Source organism: Prionailurus viverrinus, chromosome X (assembly GCF_022837055.1).
Source record: "Prionailurus viverrinus isolate Anna chromosome X, UM_Priviv_1.0, whole genome shotgun sequence".
Lineage (NCBI taxonomy): Eukaryota > Metazoa > Chordata > Mammalia > Carnivora > Felidae > Prionailurus > Prionailurus viverrinus.
In genome coordinates, this window is record NC_062579.1 from 63,237,273 (window position 1) to 63,255,115 (window position 17,843).

The window sequence follows — 17,843 nt, forward strand, 5'->3', positions numbered from 1 at the left end:
TATTGGTTTCTCCTTGCCGTTGTACTTTTTTTAGGGGGATCTTTCTCTTTTATTAGATTAAAAAACACAAATAAAACTGTCGTAGACTATGGGTCTAGAGTTCTCTCTTGTCTAGCAAAAGAGCAGGACTCAGGATTGAAAGTGAGAGATGGCTAATGTCCGGGAAAAGACAAGAGCCCCGAATAAGGTCCTTGTCCCATTTTTATTAGAATCAGAAGGCTTACAAACATGGCGATGGACATGCACAAAGGGACAATGAATCTGTGAACATTAACTTGTGGACGTGAGGGAAAGGGGTTCTTGAAGATATTCATGGTTAGGGGTTTGGGTTAATACAAAACAAAATCCGGGCACCGGGCAGTTGGGAGGAAGGTTCTTTACAGCGGATACGAGGCAGCATCTCTGTTTATCTTAGCTAGCCTAGGGGATGAGACAGATAGGGGAAATAACATCAGGGTTAATAAGGCACCTTTTCTTTTGTTAACCATCTCTGCTCTGGGCTGCTTTGCCTGCAGTGCAGGGGTCCATAGTCTAATTACCAGTTTACCTAACCTGGCCCTATCCTCTTGTGAAAGCAGCTTTTCTGCTACAGTACTAAATAGGGGGTGCTTCCACCCTGAATATCTAATCTTGTTTATTTTATATACCTATATATTGGGCACCTTTGCGCCCGTTCCTATTTTAGGCCTTTGCCTCTCCCTCTCTATTCTGGGGGCTCTGTACCCAGTCTCTATTTTGGGGTGCCTTTGCACCGCCCTGTTCCTCGTGCCTTTGTGCCTCCCTATTCTCAGGTTGCCTTTGCACCCTCCTTTTCTTGGGGTGCCAATCTGGTGTACCCAAACTTGTGTGTGAACATGTTATGACTTTGTATTTCTTTATGCCTTGTTAACCCATTGGTGTAAGTCCGGGGGATTCCTAAGCTTATCCCCCACATAAAACCAGGAGAACTTTGGGAAAAGCTCAGAGATGACAAAGGGGAGAAGCAGGGAGAGGAGGGAGAACGTTAAAAGCCCCAAGTCAGGGCAGGAAAGAAGTTTCTAAGGACTAAACATCTCTTTATTTGACTATGATTTTCTGGTGGTAGGCTTGCATCCCAGAGCCAGCCAGGGGCTTGGGATCTGGTGGGCCAGGGCCTAGTACTGAGGCAGTGGGTAGCAGCCTCTGGGCAGTGCTCTACTACTTGATGATCTTGAAGGCTCAAGCAGTGGCACAGCTGATGTCTGTGACATGGTCCCGGTACAGGGTTGGGTCATGGGTCACAGGGCAGACCTCCGGAACAGGGACCTTTGGGAGCTACCCTAGAGGACATCATTCCTTGAATGTATAATCACTAAAAGTGGTGAAGGTATGGGAGCAGCAAGCAGGAGGCATGATGGGTTCAGGACTGTCATGGGTAGTCAGTGCAGAAGCAATGGGAGCAGTATCCAGTCCTTCCACGTTCACATTCTCTTCTTTAGGACCTGGCTCCCCAACAAGTGGCACTGTCACCAAATGATAGGTGTTTATGGGCCTAGGGCACTTCCACTTCTTCTGTACTTGCTTTTTGTCAGCCTCGAGCTGTACATATGTCTCCAGTGAACATAAGTTGAACTCCTCTGATCTTGTTCTCCCCTGTACCCAAAGGAATGTCTGTAATGTATGCTCACCTGTAGACTGATGCATGGAATTCTGTCAGAGCCATGTTCCTCTATTTCTAGTGGCAGTAGTGCCTTGTCTTCTCAGGCCTTCTGAGAGCTACCAGCTGGAGTGCTGACATTTCGAGTCCTCAGGCTCTTGAGAGGCTCCTTATTGCTTTGGTAACTATTCAGAGCTTCCTTCTTGGCTCTTCTGCTTCTCTATCCCTGAATGGTTCATCCCCTTCATTGATGTCAGAGTCCTAGTCCACCTAATCCTCTGTGTTTGACTGGTGCCCTTGATACTCATCATCTCCTAATTCCTCTGTGAAACCCCCATAAGTCGTCTGATAGAACTCCTCTTCCTCTCTTGTCTCTACAATCCCAGAAAGCTGGTTCCCTGCCGTCTTCCTGGGGACCTGGCCCTTAGCCAAACTCATACTGCCTACTGAGACTGTGCTACTAACAGCAACCCCTCACCCAGTGCCCTGTTCACCATTGTACTTTTTATCTTTTCTAGTCTTAAGTCACCTCAGATTTATCTACATTCTTAGAGAAATATATGTAAGTTTGAATCTGAATTCTGACTCCACCACTGACTAGTTGGATGACATTGGAGAGAATTCTTAATGGTGGCATAAATATATGAATGTATCATTATCAAACTACAGTTTACATAATTTTTTGGAAACTTAGGATATTTCCAGTTATTATGCTAGTATAATCAGTACTTTGATAAAATACCTTGTACACAAATCTTTATGTTTATCTATCAATATTTACTTAAAATAAATTTCTAGAAATGGAATTGTAGGCCAGAAAGCATAAAAAATATCAATATAGTGAGGTGCCTGGGTGGCCAGTTGGTTAAGTGTCTGATTCTGGCTCAGATCATGATCTCATGGCTTGTGAGTTTGAGCCCCTCATCAGGCTCTGTGCTGTCAGCTCAGAGCCTGGAGCCTGTTTCAGATTCTCTGTCTCCCTCTCTCTCTACCCCTCCCCAACTCGTGCTCTGTCTCTTTCTCTCAAAAATGAATAAATGTTAAAAGAAATTAAAAAATATATATATATCAATACAGTGCCAAATCGAAATGCATAAAGGTAGTACTCATTTAACCAAAAATATTTCCTGAATTCCTTTTGTATGTGTGTGAGGCACTGTTATAAGAGGCACTGTTATAAGCACTGGGTAATGTTTTATTAATTTTCATTAGCAGTCTGGGATAGATCCACTTCCCTACATACTTGTTAACTATTAGTGTTCTTTCTCTTTTTTATTAATCTTAGAGAGATGATGATTTTTTTTTAGCTTACTTTGACACTCATCTTGGAAAGCTGAAAATCTAGGTAGGAGGGTAAGTAGCATTTGTCCCAAATAGTTGAATTTACATATTACTTAATTTTCAAGTAACTTTGTGCTCTTTATTATAGAATACACAGAATTCCTTGGTATTTATTGTATTTCACAATACATTTAAAATAGAATTTAATTGAATTACTTATCTAAGTTGGTTGCCAGCTAGGTACTAGAAAATATTCCCAAAGATGGGATCCAGTATTTGAAGAACTTAGAATTATGAAGGAATGAAAATGTGATTTGCATGCAATATTTCCAGGTAAAGTGAGTTTTGCCTCTTTTTAAATTTATTTACAATAAAGCCTCTACTAAACCAAAACATGATTGAGGTGTTCTGGTTAATTGAATCTTCTGGTAAATTTGTGGTTAACTTGAAAATCCTTTTATAGTTCAATTCTTGTTGGTTAAACATCTTTTTAAAAAGTTTCAGTATACTCCTATCTTATTAAGTACCATCTGGTGAATATAATTAAATTTGTCTATTAGGAAACTGCAGAGCCAGGGGGTAATCATTTCTTTAAACCATGAAATTTGCATTATTCAGATCTGTAAAATGATGCAACTGTGCTGTGTGTGTACAATCAGCCATAGATATCATTGCATGTTACTTTTTTAAATATTTCTGTGATATGAGTTTGACTTATTGTCATTGGCTTGTTTTTACCAAAAAAATAACAGAGAAGAAATATTGATTGGAGGGTTCTAGTTACTTTGGTTCAATTTAATTTAAATGTGTTTTTTTTTTTGTGGCTTTATAGCTTACTTAATCTAATTAGAATTTCTGAGAGTACAAACAAGTTGTATTTATACAGTAAGTCCCATTTAAGCCCTATAGTAATCTATAGTAAGGCTTCTAATCTATAGTAAGAATGTTCTTCCTTCAGTGGAAACAGAATTCTCACAGTAGAGTTGAAATCTTTTTTCTCAACTTTATATCTGACAAATAGGAATTATATGTATGTATGTGTACATATATATGTATATACACATATATATGTATATATATTATATGTATGTATACATATATATGTACACATGTAATATATACATGTCAAATCTGACATCTGACATCTGACATCAAATGACATTTGACATTTGACATCATGTCAAATCTGACATCTGACATCTGACAAATAGGAATTATATGTATGTATGTGTACATATATATGTATATACACATATATATGTATATATATTATATGTATGTATACATATATATACACATGTAATATATACATGTCAAAACATCAAATTTTATACCATGTATACATATATATGTGTATATATGTATACATGGTATAAATTATATACACATATATGTATACATGGTATAATTATATACATGTATACATTATATACATGTATAAATTATATACACATATATATGTATACATGGTATAAAACTTGATGTTTTGACATGTATATATTATGAAATGATTATCACAATGAAGCTGATTAACAGATCTGTCACCTCAAATACTTAACATTTTCTTTTGTGTATGTTTGGAAAGGAAAACACTTAAGATCTACCCTCTTAACAAATTTCAAGTATACAATATGAATTTCAAGTATACAATACAATATAGTTAACTATAGTCACCATACACTAACTATATTTCTAGAACTTATTCTTTAATAACTGAAACTTTACTCTTTGGCCACCTCCACATTTCCTCTTCCATCCACCTCTGGTAACCACTATTCTGCTCTGTGCTTCTGAGACTTTGTATTTGTTTGCTTGTTTGCATTTCAGTTCTAAGTGAGATTGATCTTGCTTTAGTTGGATTATTGGCATTTGTAATTTTTTTAATTCAAGTATAATTAACATACAGTATTATAGTTTTAGGTTTACAATATAGTGATTGAACAATTGTATACATTTCTCTGTACTCATCAAGATAAGTGTATGCTTAATTCCCTTTATCTATTTCACCCATTACCCACACTCATTAATTTCCCTGGCAACTACCAGTTTCTTCTCTGTATTTAAGAGTCTGGGTTACTTTTTTTGTTTTGTTTTTAATTTAAATTTTAGTTAATGTACAGTACAATATTGGTGTATTGGTTTCAGGAGTAGAATTCAGTGATTGATCACTTACATACAAAACCCAGGGCTCATCACAAGTGCTCTCCTTAATACCCATCACCCATCTAGTCCATCTCCCACTCACCTCCTGCCATCAACTGTCAGTTTATTCTCTATCCTTAATAGGCTTTTTTGGTTTGTTTCCGTCTCTTTCTCACCCTTTTCCCCAAATGTTCGTCTGTTTTGTTTCTTAAATTCCACATATCAGTGAAATCATATGGTATTTGTCTTTCTCTGATTGACTTATTTCACTTAGCATAATACATTCTAGATCCATCCATGACATTGCAAATGGCAAGAGTTCATTCTTTTTGATGGCTGAGCAATATTCCATTCCTTATATATATACCACATCTGATTTATGCATTCACCAGTGAATGGACATTTGGACTTTCTCCATAGTATGGCTATTGTTGATAATGCTGCCAATAAACATTGGGGTGCATGTACCTCTTCATATCTGTATTTTGTATCCTTTGGGTAAATACCTAATAATGCCATTGCTGGATCGTAGGGAAGTTCTGTTGTTAGGTTTTTGAGGAAACTCCATACTGTTATTTTGTTCTAGTACCATACCATTTTGATCACCACAGCTTTGCAATATAGTTTCACATCCAGAATTGTGATGCCTCCAGCTTTTCTTTTTCAAGATTGCTTTGACTATTTATTTGCAGTCTTTTGTGGTTCCATATCAATTTTTGGATTGTTTCTTCTAGTTCTTTGAAAATGCTGGTGGTATTGTGATAGGGTTTGCATTAAACGTGTAGATTGCTTTGGCTAGTATAGACATTTTAACAACGTTTTTTCTTTAAAATAGGAGCATGGAATTTTTTTCCAATTTCTTTCTGTCTTCTTCAGTTTCTTTCATAAGTTTTATGAGTACAGATGTTTTACCTCTTTGGATAGGTTTATTCCTAGGTCTGTTAATTGATTTTGGTACAGTTGTAAATGGAAACATTCCTTTTTCTTCTGCTTTATTACTGGTGTACAGAACTGCCACAGGTTTCTGTATGTTGATATTATATCCCATGTCTTTGCTGAATTCATGCATTCTAGCAATTTTTTTGGCAGAGTTTTTCAGGTTTTCTACATACAGTATAATGTCATCTGCAAGTAGTGGAAGTTTGACATGTTTCTTACTGATTTGGATGCTTTTTCTTTCTTTTTTTTTTAATTCCTGAGGCTAAGCCTTCCTGTACTATGTAAATAGTAATGGTGAGAGTAGACATCCCTTTCTTGTTCCTGACTGTAGAGGCAATCCTATGTTTTTCCCAATGACAATAATATTAGTTGTGGGTCTGTAGTATATGACTTTTATGATGCCGAGTTATGTTCCATCTACACCTACTTGGTTGAGGGTTTTTATCAAGAATGGATGCTGTATTTTGTCAAATGCTTTTTCTGCACCTATTGAGAGGATCATATGGTTCTTACCCTTCCTTTTATTAATGCAGTGTATTATGTTGTTTGATTTGCAAAAACTGAAACTGCCCTGCAGCCCAGATATAAATCCCATTTGATTGTGGTGAATATAAATTTTTTTAATGTACTATTGGATTCAATTTACTGGAATCTTGTTGAGAATTTTTGCATTCATGTTCATCAGGGATATTGGCCTTTAATTCTCGTTTTTAGTGAGGTCTTTGTCTCATTTTGGAATCAAGGTAATGCTGACTTGATAGAATGAGTTTGGACTTTTCCTTCCATTTCTATTTTTGGAACACTTTGAGAAGAATACGTTTTAACTCTTCTTTTAATATCTGGTAGAATTCCCCTCAAAGCCATCTGGCCCTGGGCTTTTGTTTGTTGTGAGATTTTTGATTACTGACTCAGTTTCTTTGCTATTTATGTTTTTGTTCAGGTTTTCTATTTCTTGTTTCAATTTTGGTAGTTTGTATGTTTCTAGGAATTTTTCCATTTCTTACAGATTGCCTGGATTCCCTTACAATTTTTCATAATACTGTCTTTTAATTGTTTGCATTTCTGTTGGCTGTGATAACTCCTATTTCATTTGTAATTTTATTTATTTGGGTCCTTTCTCTTTTCTTTTTGATAAGTTTGTCTAGGGGTTTATCAATTTTATTAATTCTTTCAGAGAACTACCTCTTAGTTTTGATGGTTTGTTGTAGGTTTTTTTTTATTTGTTTCTATACTGTTTACTTGTGCTCTCTAATCTTTATTATTTACCTTCTTGTGATGGCTTTAGGCTTTATTTGCTTATCTTTTTCTAGCTCGTTTAGGTATAAGTTTAGGTTGTGAATTTGAATGTTATTTTCTTGATGTAGGCCTATATTGTTATATACTTCCCTCTAATGACCACATTTGCTGCATCCCGAAGGTTCCAGCCGGTTATATTTTCATTCTCATTTGTCTCTAAGTTTTTTCTATATCGTCTTTGATTTCCTGGTTAACCCATTCATTCTTTACAAGAATTTCTTTTATCTCCATGTATGTATGGTCTTTTCTACATTTTTTCTTGTGGTTGACTTCAAGTGTCATAGCATTGTGGTCTGAAAACATACATGGTATTATTTCAATCTTTTTCTACTTGTTGAAGGCTGATTTGTGACCCAGTATATGATCTATTCTGGAGACTGTCACATGTGCACTTGAAGAGAATGTGTGTTCTACTGCTTTAGGATGGAATGTTCTGATTGTATATGTTAAATCCATCTAGTCCAGTGTGTCATTCGAAGCCATGGTTTCCTTGTTGGTTTTCTGCCTAGATGAGCTGTCCATTGCTCTAAGTGGGGTGTTGAAATCCACTACTATGATTGTGTTATTATCAATGAGTTTCTTTATGTTTGTTATTTTTTTAATGTTTATTTACTGTGAGAGAGAGAGCGTGAGGGAGGGGCAGAGAGAGAGGGAGAGAGATTATTCCAAGTAGGCTCCTCGCTGTCAGTGCAGAGCCCAATGTGGGGCTTGATCTCATGAACTGTGAGATCATGCCCTGAGCCGAAATCAAGAGTTGGACGCTTAACTGACTGAGCCACCCAGGTGTCCCAGTTTATGTTTGTTATTAATTTATATATATATAGGTGCTTTCAAGTTTGGGGCAGAAATATTTATGATTGTTTGATCTTCCTGTTGTATAATTCCCTTTATTGTGACATAGTTCCATTATTTATCTCTTGTTATAGTCTTTGGTTTAAAATGTAGTTTTAAGTGTGGCTAGTTTGGCTATATTTTGATGTTTGTTAGCATGAGAGATCGTTTTTCATCCTATCACTTTTAATCTGTAAGTTTGTTTAGGTCTAAAATGAGTCTCTTACAGACAGCATATACATGGTTTTTTTTTTTTTTAATCCATTTTGATATCCTGTATCTTTTGATTGGAGCATTTAGTTCATTTAGATTCAGAGTGATTATGGATAGATATGAATATAATGCTATTGTATTATTTGAGAAGTGGTTGGGGGGTGCCTGGGTGGCTCAGTCGGTTAAGTGCCAGACTTCTGCTCAGGTCATGATCTCACGGTTTGTGGGTTTGAGCCCCACGTCAGGCTCTGTGCTGACAGCTCAGAGCCTGGAGCCTGCTTCAGATTCTGTGTCTCCCTCTCTCTTTGCCCCTCCCCTGCTTGTGCTCTATCTCTCTCTCAAAAAAAATAAACATTAAAAAAAAAGAGAGAGAGAAGTGGTTGGTTCTGGAAATTTTCTCTGTTCCTTTCTAGTCTTTGTTATTTTTGGTCTTTCTTTACCACTCAAAAGATTTCTTTCAGTATTTCCTGTAGGGCTGGTATAGTGGTCATGAATTCTTTTAGTTTTTGTTTGTCTGGGTAACTCTTTATGTCTCCTTCTATTCTGAATGACAACCTTTCTGGTTATATTATTCTTGGCTGCATATTGTTCCCCTTCAGCACAATATATATATTATGCCACTGCCTTCTGGCCTGCCAGGTTTCTGTGGGGAGATCTGCTGCTAACCTGATGTGTCTTTCCTTGTAGGTTAGGGATTTCTTTTCCCTTGCTGCTTTCATGATTCTTTCCTTATCTCTGTATTTTACAAATTTTACCTACAGTGTGTCTTGGTGTTGGCCAGCTTTTATTTTGATGGGAGTTCTTGTGCCTCCTGGATTCAGAGTTATGTTTCTTTCCCCTGATTAGGAAAGTTTTCAGGTATAATTTGGTCAAATAAACCTTCTGCCCTTTTTTCTCTCTCTTCTTCTTGTGGGACTCTTATAATGTGAATGTTATTATGCTTTATGGAGTCACTGATTTTCTTAAGTCTATTCATGATCCAATATTTTTCTTCCCCTCTTTTCAGCTTCATTTTTTCCATAATTTCATTCTGTGTCACTTATTCCTCCCTGTACTTCTTCCATCCTTGTTGTCATTACTCTCAGTTGGTTTTGCATCTCAGTGACAGCATTTTTTATTTTGGCCTGGCTAGTTTTTAGGTCTGTCATCTTTTAGGTAATGGTCGCTATTGCTCTGCTTTTTTCAGGACCAGCCAGTATTCTTATGTTGTTTTAAATTCTGGGTTAGGCATATTACTTATATCTATTTTGATTACCACCAGGACCTCAACCTCTTCTTGTTCTTTCTTTTGGGATGAATTCCTCTGTCTTGGAATTTTGTCTAAGACTCTGTTTTTTGTGTGTTAGGAAAGTGTTTCTGGTCCTATTTCCATTAGAACTGAACTTTGCAGCACTCTGTGGTCAGTATACCTGTTGTGTGTGGGGGTTTTGTGCTGGTCTTCTGGAAGAGATACCTGCTACTGCTCTGGCTCTCAGTCACACTTTCCCCAGTAAAAAGGCACCTGCACAGCACAGTGGTGTGGAGCTTGTTTTAAGAGGCTCAAACCTCCTCTGTGTGCTCTGTGCTGCTTGATGAAGTCTGTCCATGCTGATGGGAAGTTTGAAAAATGGCGTCAGCCTGCCCTCTTACCTGGATAAGGGAGTTCATGTCTGCCACTGTGCAGGAATCCCTCACAGAAGAGTGAACAGTCTCATCTTGTGTCCCAGGTTTCTGTCAGATTACTACCTTTATCCTGTCCATGTCGAAGTTGTCTTGATTCCTAGCAGCCCAGTTCTCCTGTTTTATCTCAGGTGTGCAACTGTGTTCCAGAACTGCAAATTTTAGGGACCTGGCATGGCAGAGATCCATGCTGATCCTCTGGGGGAGGCTCTTGCTGTGCTTTGGCTAGTACCGGTTTGTCCTAGAAAAGTAGTTGCATGACCACGCATGGGCTTGGATTGTATGATAAAGCAAACATTTGGCATCCAGGTAGCTGTTCTCAGCAGGTGTGTCTCTGAATGCTAATTAATCGGGCAGCTCATTGGCACCCACTGGCTCTTTTGTTTCTTGAGAGGCAGTGTCACCTCTTCCAAATGCACTGGGTGCAGGAAGTCTCTCCCAGTGTGATCCAGGGGATCCTCAGAACGGGTGATCATGAAGACTTCTAAAATTTTAGACTTTGAGCTCAGCTGCTTGTAAAAACTTGCAATAATTAGCCCTTCTCATTTCTCCAGTCAATGTTTTGGGGGAGGTGTTTTTCTTGTGCAGTCTCCTCAGTGCTACTTTATCTCTCTCTCTTCTCTCTCTCTCTCTCCCTGTCTCTCTCTCTCTCTCTCTCTCTCTCTCCCTGTGTCTCTCTTCTCTCTGTGATCAGGGCTCCCTCCCTTCTGCACTATCCATGATTGTTTTCTCCCTCACATCATGTCTCCAAACCTCCTGCCTTCCACAGTGTTTTCTCTTTTCTCCCTCTAGATGTGCAGTTTGTTCCCTCAGTTCTCAGATAATTTTCCTGGGTGTTCAGAATGACTTGATAATTATTTAGCTGTGTTTGAGGGACAAAGCACTGATAAGATCCTTCTACAACTCTGCCTTCTTTACTCTTTCCCTGAATTTTTTTAAGCAAAATCTTCAGTAGAGAATCCAAGACATGCAAAATTAACATTGTGATACATGACAAAATCTGTATGGCTCCAAAGGTTCTATTTTCCCACCATTTCAGTTTTTTCTATGTAGCTGTCAAATTTTCCCAGCACCATTTACTGAAGAAACTTTCCTTTCCATATTGTATGTTCTTGCATCCTTTGACAGAAATTGACCATAAATGGATAGTTTTATTTCTTGACTCTTTGCTGTTCTGTTGATCTGTGTGTCTGTTTGTTTCTTTTTTTTAATGTTTATTTATTTTTGAGAGAGATAGAGACAGAGTGTGAGCAGGGGAGGAGCAGAGAGAGAGAAAGACGGAGACACAGAATCTGAAGTAGGCTCCAGGCTCTGAGCTGTCAGCACAGAGCCTGACATGGGGCTTGAACCCATGAACCACGAGATCATGACCTGAGCCAAAGTCGGTTGCTTAACTGACTAAGCCACTCAGGCTCCCCTGTATGTCTGTTTTTATGACAATATCATACTCTTTTCATTACTATAGCTTTGTAGTATAGTTTGAAATCAGGTATAGTGTGATACCTCAGGCTTTTTTCTTTGTCAAGATTGTTTTAGCTTTAGGGTCTTTGTCATTCCATATATATTTCAGGATTATTTCTTCTGTTTCTGTGGAAAATGCCACAGAATTAATGCCATGGAATTTTTATAGGGATTGCATTGAATCTGTTAATTGCCTTGGGTTTTATAGTCATTTTTAACATTAACTCTTCCAGTCTAAGAGCATGAAATATATTTCCATTTTTTGTGTCTTCACTTTCTTTAATTAATGTCTTATAGTTTTCATTCTACTGATCTTTCACCTCCCTGGAAGAATTCATTCCTTGTCATTTTCCTTTTTTCATGCAATTGTGAATGGGACTGTTTCCTTGATTTCTCTTTCTGATAGTTATTAGTGTTTAGAAACGCAATAGATTCCTGTATGTTAATTTTGTATTCTTCAACTTTATCTAATTCATGCATTAGTTCTAACAAATTATTTTTTGTGGGTTCTTCAGGGTTTTCCATGCATAATATGCTGTGTGTATACGGCAGTTGTACTTCTTCCTTTCCAATTTGGATGCCTTCTATTTCTTTTTCCTACCTAATTGATGTGACTAAGCGTACAATACTATGTTGAATAAAAGCAGAGAGAGTGGGCATCCTCGTCTTATTCATTGTCTTAGGGGAAAAACTTTTCAGTTCTTCATCATTGAATAGCCCTGGGTTTGTCATATATGACTTTTGATATGTTGAAGTATGTTCCTCCTTACCCACATTGTTTACAGTTTTTGTCATAAATGGTTTTTTAATTTTGTCAAATGTTTCTCTACCTATTGAGATGATCATGTGGTTTTTATCTTTCATTTTGTTACCATGATGTATCATGTTTGATTTGCAGATGTTGAATATCCTTGTGTCCCTGAAATAAATCACTTGATCATAATGTATGATCTTTTTAGTTTACTGTTGAACTCAGTTTGCTTATATTTTGTTGAGGATTTTTGCATCTGTGTTCATCAGGGATATTGGCCTGTATTTATTTTCCAGCGTCCTTGTCTAGTTTGATAGCAGAGTAATACTGGCCTCATACAATGAGTTTGGAAGAGTTTCCTCATCTTCAATTCTTTGGAAGATTCTGAGGATGCATATTAAATCCTTTTTGAAGGTTTGGTAGTATTCATCAATGAAGCCGTCTGGTGCTGGACTTTTGTGTTTTGGGAGTTTTTTGATTACTGACTCAATTATGTGTATTTATATTTCCTATTTCTTCATGATTCAGTCTTGGAAAATTGCATGTTTCTATAAATCTATTTATAGTTTCCAGTTTGTTGGCATATAACTGTTCCCTGTAGTCTTATTTGATGCTTTATGTTTCTGTAGTACCCGTTGCAACTACTCCTTTATTTCTGATTTAATTTTGAAGCCCCTCCTCTTTTGTGTGTGTGTGTATGTGAGTCTAACTAAATGTTTATTGATTTTGTTTATCTTCTCAAGAAACTGGTTCCCAGTTTGATCTTTACTATTGTCTTTCTTGTCTCTTCATTTATTTCCACTTTGATCTTTATTATTTCCTTCCTTCTACTAACTTCAGGCTTTGTTCTTCTTTTTTATAGTTACTTTGTGAAAAGTTATATTGTTTATTTGAGATTTTTCTTGTTTCTTGAGATAGGCCATAAACTTATGGCATGCAGCTTTTGCTGCATCCCATAGCTTTTGGTATGTCATGTTTCTATTTTCATTTGTCTCTATGTATTATTTTATTTATGTCATGATTTCTTCTATTACCCAGAAAATGTATCCCAGTAGTTTTTCAGTAACATGCTGTTTCATCTCTATGTGTTTACAGTTTTTATAGTTTTCTTATAGTTGATTTTTAGTTTCATACCATTGAGGTTTGAAAACAAGCTTGATAGGATTTCATTCTTGCATTTTTGAGACTTGTTTTGTGGCCTAACATGTGATCTATCCTTGAGAATATTCCATGTACACTTGAAAAGAGTGTGTATTCTGCAGCTATGGAATGAGATGTTCTGTATATATCTATTAAGTCTGCCTCATCTAATGTGTCATTTAAGGCCAATGTTTCCTTGTCGATTTTCTATGTAAATGATATATTCATTGATATAAGTGTGGTATTAAAATCCCCTACTATTATTGTGTTGCTGTCCATTTCTCCTTTTAGGGCTTTTATTATTTCCTTTCTATATTTTGGTGTTTTATGGCTCATGCATATATATTTATAAATGTTACATCTTTCTGCTGGATTGACCCCTTTATTTTATGTAGCACCCTTCTTTGTTTTTTTTTTACAGTCTTTGTTTTAAAGTAATATTTTGTCTAATATGAGTGTAGCTACACCATCTTTTTTGTTGTTTTTTTTTTCTATTTGCATGGAATACTTTTCCATCTCTTCACTATTAGTCTGTTTGTCTTTACTTCTGAAGTGTGTCTTCTGTAGGTTGTATATAAATGTGTCCTGTATATTTATTCTTTCAGCCACTTTATGTCTTTTGATTGGAGAACTTAGTCCATTTACATTTAGAGTAATTATTGATAGTTATATACTTATTGTCATTTCATTAATTGTTTTCTGGCCATTTTTGTAGTTCTTCTCTGTTCTTTTCCTCTGTCTTCACTTGTGGTTTGATGACTTTCTTTAGTGATATGTTTGGTTTCCTTTCTCATCTTCTTTTATATGTTTACTATAACTTTTTTTGTGTGTGGTTACTGTGAGTTTCACATATATCATATATATAACTGTATTTTGAGTTGATAGCAACTTAAATTTGAACACATTCTAAAACTACATTTTTATTCCCCTTCACATTTTATCTTTTTGATGTCATTTTATGTCTCTGAACTAATTATTATAGTTTTAGTTAATTTTACTGCTTTTGTCTTTTAACCTTTATTGCATTTTTATAAGTGACTGGTCCACTTACTTTAATATACATTTACCTTTTCTAATGGTATTTTTGTTTTGTTTTCTTTCTATTAGTGTCATTTCTTTTCAGGTTAAAATAGTCTTTTTAAATTTTTTTTGTAAGTCTGGATTAATAGTGATGAACTCCTTTAGATTTTGCTTATTTGGAACTCTCTTTACTTCTGTTGTAAAGGATAATCTTGCCTCTATTCTTGGTTAGAAGTTTTTTTCCTTTCAGGACTTTGAATATGTCATATCATTCCTTTTTGGCTTGCAGTGTCTGCTGAGAAATCTTCTGGTAGCCTTAGGGATCTCCCTTGTGTGTAGCAATTTGTTTTTCTCTTATTGCTTGGAAGATTCTGTCTTTAACTTTTGACATTTTAGTTATAATGTGTCTTGATATGTCTTTCTTTGGTTTCATCTTGTTTGGAACTTTCTGCACTTCTAGGACCTACATGTCTATTTCTTTCCCCAGGTTAGGGAAGTTTTTAGCCATTATTTCATTAAATAATTTTGCTGTCCTTTTCTCTCTTTTTTTGTTACCCTATAGTGCCAACATTATTTTGCTTGGTGATGTCCCAGAGGTCCCTTAAATTCTCTCTTTTTTTTCCCAATTCTTTTTTCTTTTTCCAGCTCTGTCTGGGTGAATTCCATTGCTGTGTATTCCAGATCACTAATCCATTTTGCTTCATCCAGTCTGCTGTTGAACACCTGTTGTGTATTTTTCAGTTTGCTCATTGTATTTTTCAGCTATGTGACTTCAGTTTGGTACCTTCTTATATTTTATGCATCTTTGTTGACATTCTCACTGTGTCTGTTCTGTTTGGTTCCTGAGTTTGGTGAACATCTTTAGGACCATTACTTTGAATTCTTTATCAGGTAGATTACTTATCTTTGTATCATTAAGGTTCCCCCCACCCCCACCCTGGCTAAGGTTTTATTTGTTTCATTTGGAACATATTACTGTTTTTTTTTTCCATTTTGTTTGACTCTGTTTCTGTTCATATGTATTAGGCAAAACAGTTGCCTCTCCTATCTTGAAGTGGTGGTCTTATGTAGTTGATGATACATACTTCTTATTCAACCTTGCCCTAGTGCTTGGTTGTCTCTCAAACGTTTGTGGTTGTTTAGTCTACCTGATGTTTTCATAATGTGTTCCTATTGTGAGGGTGTACCAAGACTGTCATCATTACAAGTGCAGTAATCTTACTTAGCACCTAATTTCAGACTGATATCAGGAAGCAGCTTTGAAAGCATGTAAGTATTTACATTTTTGTAGTGCCACATTTATAATTTCTGCTGTCCTCCAGTTCATGAGATCTTGGTATGCCCTGGGTGATACTTGCAAAAATTAGGGTTCCAGATGAATATATAAGCTCCTTTCTGGGACATCTCAAAGTCAAAGGGGTGTACAAGGATGACATCTCCCTGTTTATGTTCCTGGGAATACCTCCTTAGCCTCTAGGTATATGGGAAACCTGAAGCCTGTCCCTAGACTAAAGCTCCAGGCTAAGCATATAGGACTTTTTCATAGGAAGACTGGGGTTGTGTTTCATTCTCTTGTCTGCAGTGCCCTGGGTTGGAGACCTGCTAAGGACTATCTTTCCAATTTTTACATTTCCATGGAACTCAAGGAAGCCAGCCTCCTTGGCCTCCAGGCCTAAGTAATCAAGGAGTATCTTTGGGAACTGTGTATGCCCACTGGCTTTAGCTGGAGAGTGTAGGGGGTTGGGCATACTCACTGGTTTTAGAAAGGCAGCAGGGGAAATATTTTGTCTACCCATACCTTTGGGCTTCAAGAATTCAATGAGAGAATGCCTTGTCTTTAGGAGAACGCCATGACTACTTGCACTTGCTAGCCCTAGCCAGGGAAGGGCAGAGTGTCACAAATGTCTGTGCTTAGTGACTTTAGCCAGGGAGTGGGAGAGTGCTGTGATTGTTTGTGCTAGCTTGCCCCAGCTAGAAGCAAGGTAGTGCTGCAACCGCTCACACTCTCTGCCTTCAGCAAGGCAGCAGGATAGTGCCTCAACCTTTCTTTCACTCTACCTGTATTACCAAGTCAGTGAGAGAGTGCCAAGTCTGAGTGCGCCCACCTGTGCTATCAGAGTAGGTGGGGAATATAAAATTAGTGTCTGTCAGCACCTCTGTCTTTGAAGAGATTTTCAACTGTCCCCTCCCTCTCCATCAGATGCTTTTAGGTAGGCAAATAATTCTCCTTTACATATAGTGTAGGTGCTTTCAAACTGCTGTTTTTTCACTGGATCTCAGTATGAGTGAAAGAAGCCCTTTAAAAGGGTAGTCTCAGTTTCCTGTAGTGAATTGGGTCCCTTGGATGTTAATACCTTTGGTTTTCTCAGGTAGACTTTTCTGTGTGTGGCGCCATCTCTGAAGTGCAGATTCCAGGCATTGGGATGGTTGATGTGGGCCATCAATCCCTTGCTCCTCCAGAAGCAGTACTGGATTGTTAGATTCCTCCCTATTGTGTGTTGCCTTGCCGGGGAGCTGTTTTTGGTGAGACTGTATCTTTGTCTTTCTTACTTGTCTCAGTGTGGTCTTTTTATGCTTTTTGTGGAGAAGTAGTTCATCTAGTTTTCAGATCTTTTTCAGAATGCCACGATGTTGCAGAAATCTTATTTATTTATTTTTTAAATCTTCTTTTGATCAACCAATTGCAGAGAGTAAGTTAAACCTATGATAGTGAATATGTCTGTTCTTGTTTCAGATATTTTGAGGATATGTTAATAGATGCATACAAGTTTAAGATTATAATATTTCTAGTTATTTAAGCTTTTTGTCTTGATAGAGTCACTTTATATCTAATAATGGATTTTGTCTTAAAGTCTATCTTGTCTAATATTTTTAAAAACTTTGTCTAATATTAATATAGCTCATAGTAGTTTTCTTTTGATTGCAACTTGTCCAGTATGCCCTGTTCCCCACATTTTAGATATATGGTGTCATATTTTACATCATTTTATTTTGTGAATCCCTTGACTGCTTTTTTCAAATGTATTTGTTTTTACTGCTTTTGTATTTTTTACTTTTCATACTCTTACTTATGATATTTCCTTTCCACTCAAAGAGTCCTCTTCAGGGGCACCTGGGCAGCTCACCTGGTTAAGCCTCCTCCAACTCTTGATTTCGGCTCAGGTCATAATCTCACGGTTTGTGAGATTGAGCCCCATGCCAGGCTCTGCACTGACAATGTGGAGCCTACTTGGGATTCTCTCTCCCTCTCTCAAAATACATAAATAAACATTAAAGAGTCCTGTTTAATATTTCTTGTGGGACTAGTTTAGTGGTCATGAAATACTGTAGTTTTTGTTTGAGAAATTCTTTCTCTCTCCCTTATTCTGAATGATAGCCTTGCTGAATGGAGTATTCTTGGCTGTGTATTTTTCCCTTTCTGCTCATTTCTTATATCATGCCACTCCCTTCTGGCCTGTAAAGTTTCTGCTGAATTATCTGCTGATAGCCTTATGG

The 17,843-nt window shown here is 36.9% G+C and overlaps 1 protein-coding gene and 1 pseudogene across 3 annotated transcripts in view; one reads left to right on the forward strand and one right to left on the reverse strand.

Moving 5' to 3' along the window:
- APOOL (apolipoprotein O like) overlaps positions 1-17,843 on the forward strand; it is a 97,194-nt gene that overhangs the window by 42,802 nt on the left and 36,549 nt on the right. The gene's annotated exons all lie outside the window — the stretch shown is intronic.
- LOC125157848 (vacuolar protein sorting-associated protein 72 homolog) lies at positions 1,057-2,053 on the reverse strand (annotated as a pseudogene).